This window comes from Pteropus medius, unplaced genomic scaffold, assembly GCF_902729225.1.
Source record: "Pteropus medius unplaced genomic scaffold, Ma_sr-lr_union100, whole genome shotgun sequence".
NCBI classification, from domain to species: domain Eukaryota; kingdom Metazoa; phylum Chordata; class Mammalia; order Chiroptera; family Pteropodidae; genus Pteropus; species Pteropus medius.
Window position 1 is genome coordinate 2,008,817 of NW_024354360.1, and position 7,561 is coordinate 2,016,377.

At 33.6% G+C, this 7,561-nt stretch overlaps 1 pseudogene; it reads left to right on the plus strand.

The window, feature by feature from the left end:
• The first annotated feature begins 761 nt into the window (after window positions 1-761).
• LOC120594141 (piggyBac transposable element-derived protein 4-like) lies at window positions 762-2,485 on the plus strand (annotated as a pseudogene).
• Window positions 2,486-7,561: the final 5,076 nt, after the last annotated feature.

Consider the following 7,561-nt stretch of genomic DNA (forward strand, 5'->3'; position numbering starts at 1 on the left):
CTTCATTCCTCTTCTGCTTTTCTTTCCTTTGTTCTTTTCATCCTTTGTTTTCCTCTTATTTTTTTTAATTTATTTTTGAGCTGTGTAAATTTAGGAGCTGATCATTATATTTCTGTAGCTACAATGTTTTTGAGAAAAAGTTGCCACTTCAGGAAAGTGATCTATAACAATATTAATTTAACTTTATAAATACTAAGGGTATTTTTTTCATTTTAATTTTCTAGAAAACATCAAAAGTTAACATACTTTCACAAACATTTAATTTTTTTTATTATGGAAAATTTCTAACATACCAAAAGCCGATATCACAATACAGTAAACCCACTTGTACTCACCATCCGTCTTCAGCAACTATCAGCTCATGGACTATTTTGTTTTTCCCATCCCTCCCTTCCCATTTTGTGATTTTTAGAGTATTTTAGAACAAATCTCCAGCTTTGTGCCATTTCACCTGTAAATACTTCATCATGTGTTGCTACTTTCTTTTTACATACTCATAATGACATTAACACACTTACCCCATTTCCTGTTTGCCCTGAGAATATTCACCTGCTGTATTTATCTCAATATCACTTGCCAATTACAGTCTTAACCTTACCCCCAAAGTTTGCCATGAAATATCTTGCTTTTATTATTATTTTCACATCACTCTAGCATGTCGACAGTCTTTGAAAACAAATGACATCATTCTGTTTATAGTATTCTATTTTTAGTAGTGGTATTTCCATTTACAATATAGTAATTCTCGATCGCTGAAAATATTAAATCCTAGAAAACACAGTATTCCCACGCATGATGTTAACATCGTTCTCAAACAGCTGTTAGCTGAAGATTAATTTTGTGAATCCGATTTTTCCTAAATAGACAATTCTGATGATTTGTCAGATAGTGCTTTGAAAGACTGTATGGTCAAGCCTCCATCCAATTTGGAATCTAATGGAAATAGCCCTACATCAGCTGACTCTGTTTGCACTCTGAAATGGTCAACTCGTTTTATGATTCCATGTCAAAGGTGTGACATTACCGGCACATCTAGCAGAAAAGTTGATGTCAGTGATACCAGTGACCTACTGAACTGTTTTTTACTGAGGAATTAGTTTCAAAAGTTACCAGCAAAATGATTGCCCAAGCTGCCTTGTTGGCTTCAAAGCCACCTGGTCCGAAAGGATTTTTGTGAATGGATAAATGGAAAGACACTGACAATTATGAAGTGAGTAATGTTACTGCACGATGTTGTGCAGAAACCTGAGCTAGAGATGTTTTGGTTGACGAGGCTTCTTTTGGATACACCTTATCTCAGGCAAATTATGACTAGTGAAAGATTTTGACTTTTGCTTTGGTGCCTGCATTTTTGTCAACGATTCTTCCAATTCTGCTGGTCAATCAAAGGCCCAGATTTCATTGCAGAAGATCGAACCTGTATTTGACTTCCTTGTAAATAAGTTTTCAACTGTATATACTCCAAACAGAAACATTGCAGTTGATAAATCACTGATGCTATTCAAGGAGCAGTTAGCTGTGATGCAGTACATCCTGATGAAACAAGCATGATTTGGTCTCAAGCTCTATGTACTCTACAAAAGTCAACTTGGTTACATGAGGAATGCGCTTGTTCACACAGGGCCCAGTGTGAATTTCAAAGATTCAGCTGATGGTCTGAAATCATCCCACATTGTTCTTACCTTGGTCAAGGACCCTTTTGGCCAAAGATATTGTGTCTTCCTCAACATATTTCTCAACCATGCTTTTAAGAGAATTACATCAAAACACGACTGATGTAGTTGCGACAGCTCATTTGAACAGAAAACAGAAGCCAAATGATCTTGAAAAAAGATTTGCAAAGGGGATGACTGTAGCCAAATTCTATAGTGAACTTATGGCACTGAAATGGTGTGACAAGAAGGAGGTGATAATTTTGTCAACATTCCACAATTATACTGATTGAAGTAGACAACAGAAATGGAAAGAAAACTAAGAAACCATGTATCATTGTGGATTATAATGAGAATACGGGAGCAGTGGATCAGACTAATCAGATGTTCACTTCTTAACCACTGAGTGCAAAAGGCATAAGTTTTGGTATAAGAAATTCTTTCTCCACTTTCTAAACATTACCATGCTGAACTACATCCTGTTGAAGAAGGACAATCCTGAGCATACCCAATCAGCTGTGAAAACTTCAGACTGACAATGTCGATTGAAGGAATGCTGGAAAAGCATCGCAATCCAGGGCAGCAACGTCTTTTGGATCATCTCTGTTCTGATGATGTCACATCTCTTCACCTGTCTGCAAAACATTTCTTCGAGAGTATACCACCAACATTAGGGAAACAGAATCAAGTTGGTCACTACAATTTGCTGCTCACACAATAACAATGATGGCAAGAAGATCCAGAAAGAAATGAGCTATTTTTATGCAGAATGTAATGTTTCACTTTGTGATGTTCCATGCTTTGAAATTTACTATGTGAAAAAAAATTATTAAATGCTGATTGTCATATATATTTCTATTACACTAGAATTAGAGATAAGTTCTGTTTAGTAGTAACTCCAAGAACAGTTTTTATATTTTATTTTCACATTGAAAACTAGTCAGATTTGCTTCAGCCTCAAAGAGCATGTTTATATAAAATTAAATTAATGCTGACAGTGAGCTGCACTTTTTTCTAAACAGGAAATTGGTAAAAATTTAAATTAAATATTTCTTCACATTATCTAATATAGTAGTCCCCTTTTATCCATGGTTTCACTTTCTGAGGTTTAAAATTATTAAATTAAAAATTTTAGAAACAAAGAATTCATAAGTTTTAAATTGTGAGCCATTTTGAGCAGTGTGATGGAATCTTGTGAAGTCCAGCTCTGTCCGGCTTGGATGTGAATGATCCTATTGTCCAGTGTCTCCATGCTGACTATTAGTCACTTACTAGCCATCTTGGTTATCAAATCAATTGTCTCAGTATTGCAGTGCTTATGTTCAAGTAACCTTATTTTACTTAATAATGTCCCCAAAGCACAAAAAGCACAAGAGTAGTGATGCTGGCAATTCAGAAATACCAAACAAAAGCCATAAAGTGCTTCCTTTAAATGAAAAGGTATAAAAGTATAAGAAAAAACATAGTGTATAAAAAGTTCAGTACTATCCGCAGTTTCAGACAGCCAACAGGGGTGTCTTGGAATGTTTCCTCAAAGATAAATGGAAATTATTATATATAATCCATATTCATATTGCCCTGATTATCTAAAAAAATAAAACTTTCTTACATGAAATTGTTTAAATCAGAATCCAAACAATATTCATACATTGTATTTGGTTCATATATCTTCTTAGATTTTCCACACTGGCTATTTCTTGGGGGTGAGGGAAGAATGTGAATCACTTATCCTACAGAATTGTCACTTTTGCATTTGTTTAATGGCTTCTTTCTGGCATCATTTAATGCTTCTCTTTCTCAGTGTATGTTCTATAAACTGGTAATGAGACTTAGAGTTATGATTAAATTCAAGTCAATCTTTTCAATAATTCTTTATAGGTGGTAATGTGAATTTCCTATTTCATTACATCATGAGAAATTTAATTTGTTACTGTCTCACTTCTAGTGATACTAACATTCACTAGAACATTAAGGTTATGTCGGTGTGGTCTTTCCAATGCAAAATTTCATATCAACCAATCCTTAAATAATCTCATATCAACCAATCCTTTAATCCCTTGGCGTTCACAAACTGACGATTTTCTAAGTCCATTATTTCTTCTGCATTAGTTGGGATTTTGCACAGAGGGAATCTTTTTTATATAACAATTGCCTCCTCTGAGAAACAAATAAATGTTTTACTCTTTCTAATTATTTTAAAATTTTAGAACAGTGAGTTTATGTGTTAGTTATTACTAATGGCAACCAATAAGATTTTTTTCCAAAAATATTGTTTTGTAAGGATAGATTTTTAAAATAAGCCTTTTATTTTACAATAGATTGAAACTTAAAGAAAAGTTGTGAAAATATTATATCAGTCTAGTGGCTTGCCTTTTCTTCTCAAATATTTCACTGACCAAACCAGTCAAATATAAATTTTAAGAAAAAATGAACTCATAATGATATTTTGATTCGAATTTAAGATTATAAAATGTTAATATAAGCATAAAATTAAATAATAATTTGTTTACTCTGACATACATTTTATGTCAGAGAGGTAAACACTGACCCCCCCTTCCCTTTATTACTAGTTTTCAGAATAATAGGGTTGTTCTCTAGCCTGCTTTAAAATCAACCAGAGAGTTATTTTTAGTATCATGTGAACTTATGAAATATAACATATTCAATGTTTTCTAATCCATTACAAATGTATCTTTGTAGATTCTCAAATTATTCAGTTTAATTAGTGGCAAGTCCTCAGACTGAATTCTAGTTTCTTTTGCCATGACTCCAGTCACGCATCTTTTGCACATTTTCTAGTACAGTCCTATAATCTTCATTTTCTTCAAGGAGCCTTAGCTGGACTCGGTGATAACTGATATTTAGTGATTACAGTTTGAGCACTAGGTATGCTCATTGCTACTAAATTTTCACTGCTTCTAGCTTTCCAGTCAGTAGATCCAAGGAATGCTTACATAAGTTCTTAAAATGAGAAAAATAAACACTGGTCTTTCTGGTATACCTAATTTAAAGTTAAGATCACAGGATTCCCACCTTCTTTAATTTCCCACTCAGTACTCTTGCTTTCCACATGAAAAATACTATGTTGTTTGTTTGCATATTAGTGTGATCACTTATTTGAGTTATATAATTATATCAACTTAAGAAAAAAGGCTAAATTTATTTTTTTCAAAATTAAAATAGCTTGAAAATAAATTACTAAGTTTTTTTGAAAAACAATTGAGTCACAAAAAAGGATAAAAAAAATAAGGTGCTCATACAGAAAGTAATGTTTCTGTACTTAAAAAATAGCACAGGCATCTTTTCATATCAATAAATGTAGAGCCAACTCATTCTTTTTTGAAAAAAGAAAGTAATTAGTTTATTGAAAAAAGGTACATTTTAATCTATCATGTCATTTTTATACTAATATGTGTTCTTTAAACTTCTTCATTTCTATACACTAACAATAAAATTTCAAGAAAAGAAAAGAAAAAAAATTATTTTGCAATTGAAACAAAAAGAATAAAATACCTAAGAATAAACTTAACAAAGCATGAGAAAGACCTATACACTGAAAACTACAAGACCTTATTAAAAGAAATTGAAGAAGTTACAAAGAAATGGAACGATATTCTGTGTTCAATGATTGGAAGAATTAACATAGCTAAAACGGCCTTATTACCCAAAGCAATGTACAGATTTAATGTAATTTTCATCAAAATTCCAATGGCATTTTTTAAAGATATAGAACAAAAATCATCAGATTTGTATGGAAGAACAAAAGACCCCTAATAGCCAAAGCAATCCTGAGGAAACAAAAAAACAAAGCCAGAGGTATCACACTGTCTGACTTCACATCATACTACAAAGTGACAATAACCAAAAATACTTGGTCTTGGCAGAAGAACAGACACACAGACTAATGGAACAGAATTTAGAGCCTAGAAATAAACCCACATATATATAAGAAAATAATTTTAGCCAAAAAAATCCAAAACTTACAATGGAGAGAAGAAATCCTCTTCAACAAATGTTGCTGGAAAAATTAGGAAGCCACATGCAGAGGAATGAAACTAGACTGCTATCTGTCACCATACACCAAAATTAACTCAAAATGGATCAAAAACTTAAATATACCACCTAAAACAGTATGTTGCATAGAAAAAAACATAGGTACTAAACTCATGGACCTTGGATGTAGAGAGGATTTTATAAATGTGACCTCAAAAGCAAGGGAAGTAAAAGCAAAAATAAATGAATGGGACAATATCAAACTAAAAACTCTGCACAACAAAAGAAATCATCAATGAAACAAAGAGGCAACCTTCTAAATGGGAGAAAATATTTGTAAGCAACACCTCCATAAGGAACTAATATCCAAAATATATCAAGAGCTCATAGAAATCAACAACAAAATAACAAACAACCCAATTGAAAAGTAGGCAGAGGACTTGAACAGACACTTCTCCTAAGAAGACATACAAATGGCCAATATACATATGAAAATATGCTCAACTTCACGAGCTATTAAGGAAATGCAAATCAAAACCATAATAAATAACTGCTTCAGACCTATAAGAATGGCTATTATCAACAGGCTAAGTAATAACAAATGTTGTAGGGAAAAAGGAACTCCCATACGCTGCTGGTAGGAATGTAAACTGGTATAGCGTCTATGGAAAACAGTATGGAGGTTCATCAAAAAAACTAAGAATATAATTACCATATGACCCGGCAATCCCTCTTCTGGGTATCTACTAAAATAATTGAAAAGATTAATCTGTAAATATATATGCACTTTGATTTTCATTGTAGCATTATTCATGGTGGCCAAGACATGGAAACAAATGGCCCTTCGATAAGAGATTGGATAAAGAAGATGTGGGGTGTGTGTGTGTGTGTGTGTGTGTGTGTGTACATGCACACAATAAAATATTACTCAGCCATAAGAAAAGATGAAATATTGCCATTTGAGACAACATGGATGGATCTTGAGATTATCATGCTAAGCAAAATAAGTCAAATGGGAAAAGTTGAGAACTATATAATTTCAGTTATATGTGGTATATAAAACTAAAAGCAACAAACAAACAAGACAAACAACAAAAACTCATAGACACAGAAGACAGTTTAGTGATTACCAGTAGGAAAGGGAGAAGGTAGATAAAGGAAAAGGGAGTCAAATATATAGCGACAGAAGGAAATTTAACTTTGGGTTGGTGAACGCACAATGCAATATACATATGATGTATTATTAAATTGTACACTTGAAACCTATACAATTTTATTAACCAATGTCACCTCAATAATTTAAATAAACTTTTCCTTCATTTTTAATTTTAATTTTTTAGTGAAACTTATTTTTAGAGCAGTTTTAAGTTCACGGCAAAATTGTGCAGAAAGTATAGAGATTTTCAATAAATCCCCTGCCCTCACACATGCACAGACTCCCCCACCATCAACATCTCTGTCGTCATGGTACATATGTTATAATCTATGAACCTAATTGTAAGGCAGGAGCCACAGGCCTTTAACTTGCACTTGGGTTGGGATATTCTGGAAGAACCACCAGGAGGACCAGAAGGGTGAGAAATGCCATTTATTACTCACAAGGCAGGGAAAGCTTCAGCAGCGGCTGGTTGAAGCTGTAGAAATAAAGCTGCTGACCAAGAGCAAGCAGAGTTTTTTATGCCAACAAGCAGAGGGAGGGGTTATCATTGAGGGAGCAGCCACCTTCTCAGACAGTTGGGAGCAAGATGGGCTGCTTGATTACAGGAGCAGATAACGTCCATGGGAGCAACAGAAAATGTCCCTGGGTGTAGGCATTGGTGAAAGCTCTTTATGTACTGCCTTCCTTAGCTGCTGGCTAGGCAACATTCAGTCTTCTGAGTATGTAGAGGAGTGATGTTGAGTTAACCCTACACTAA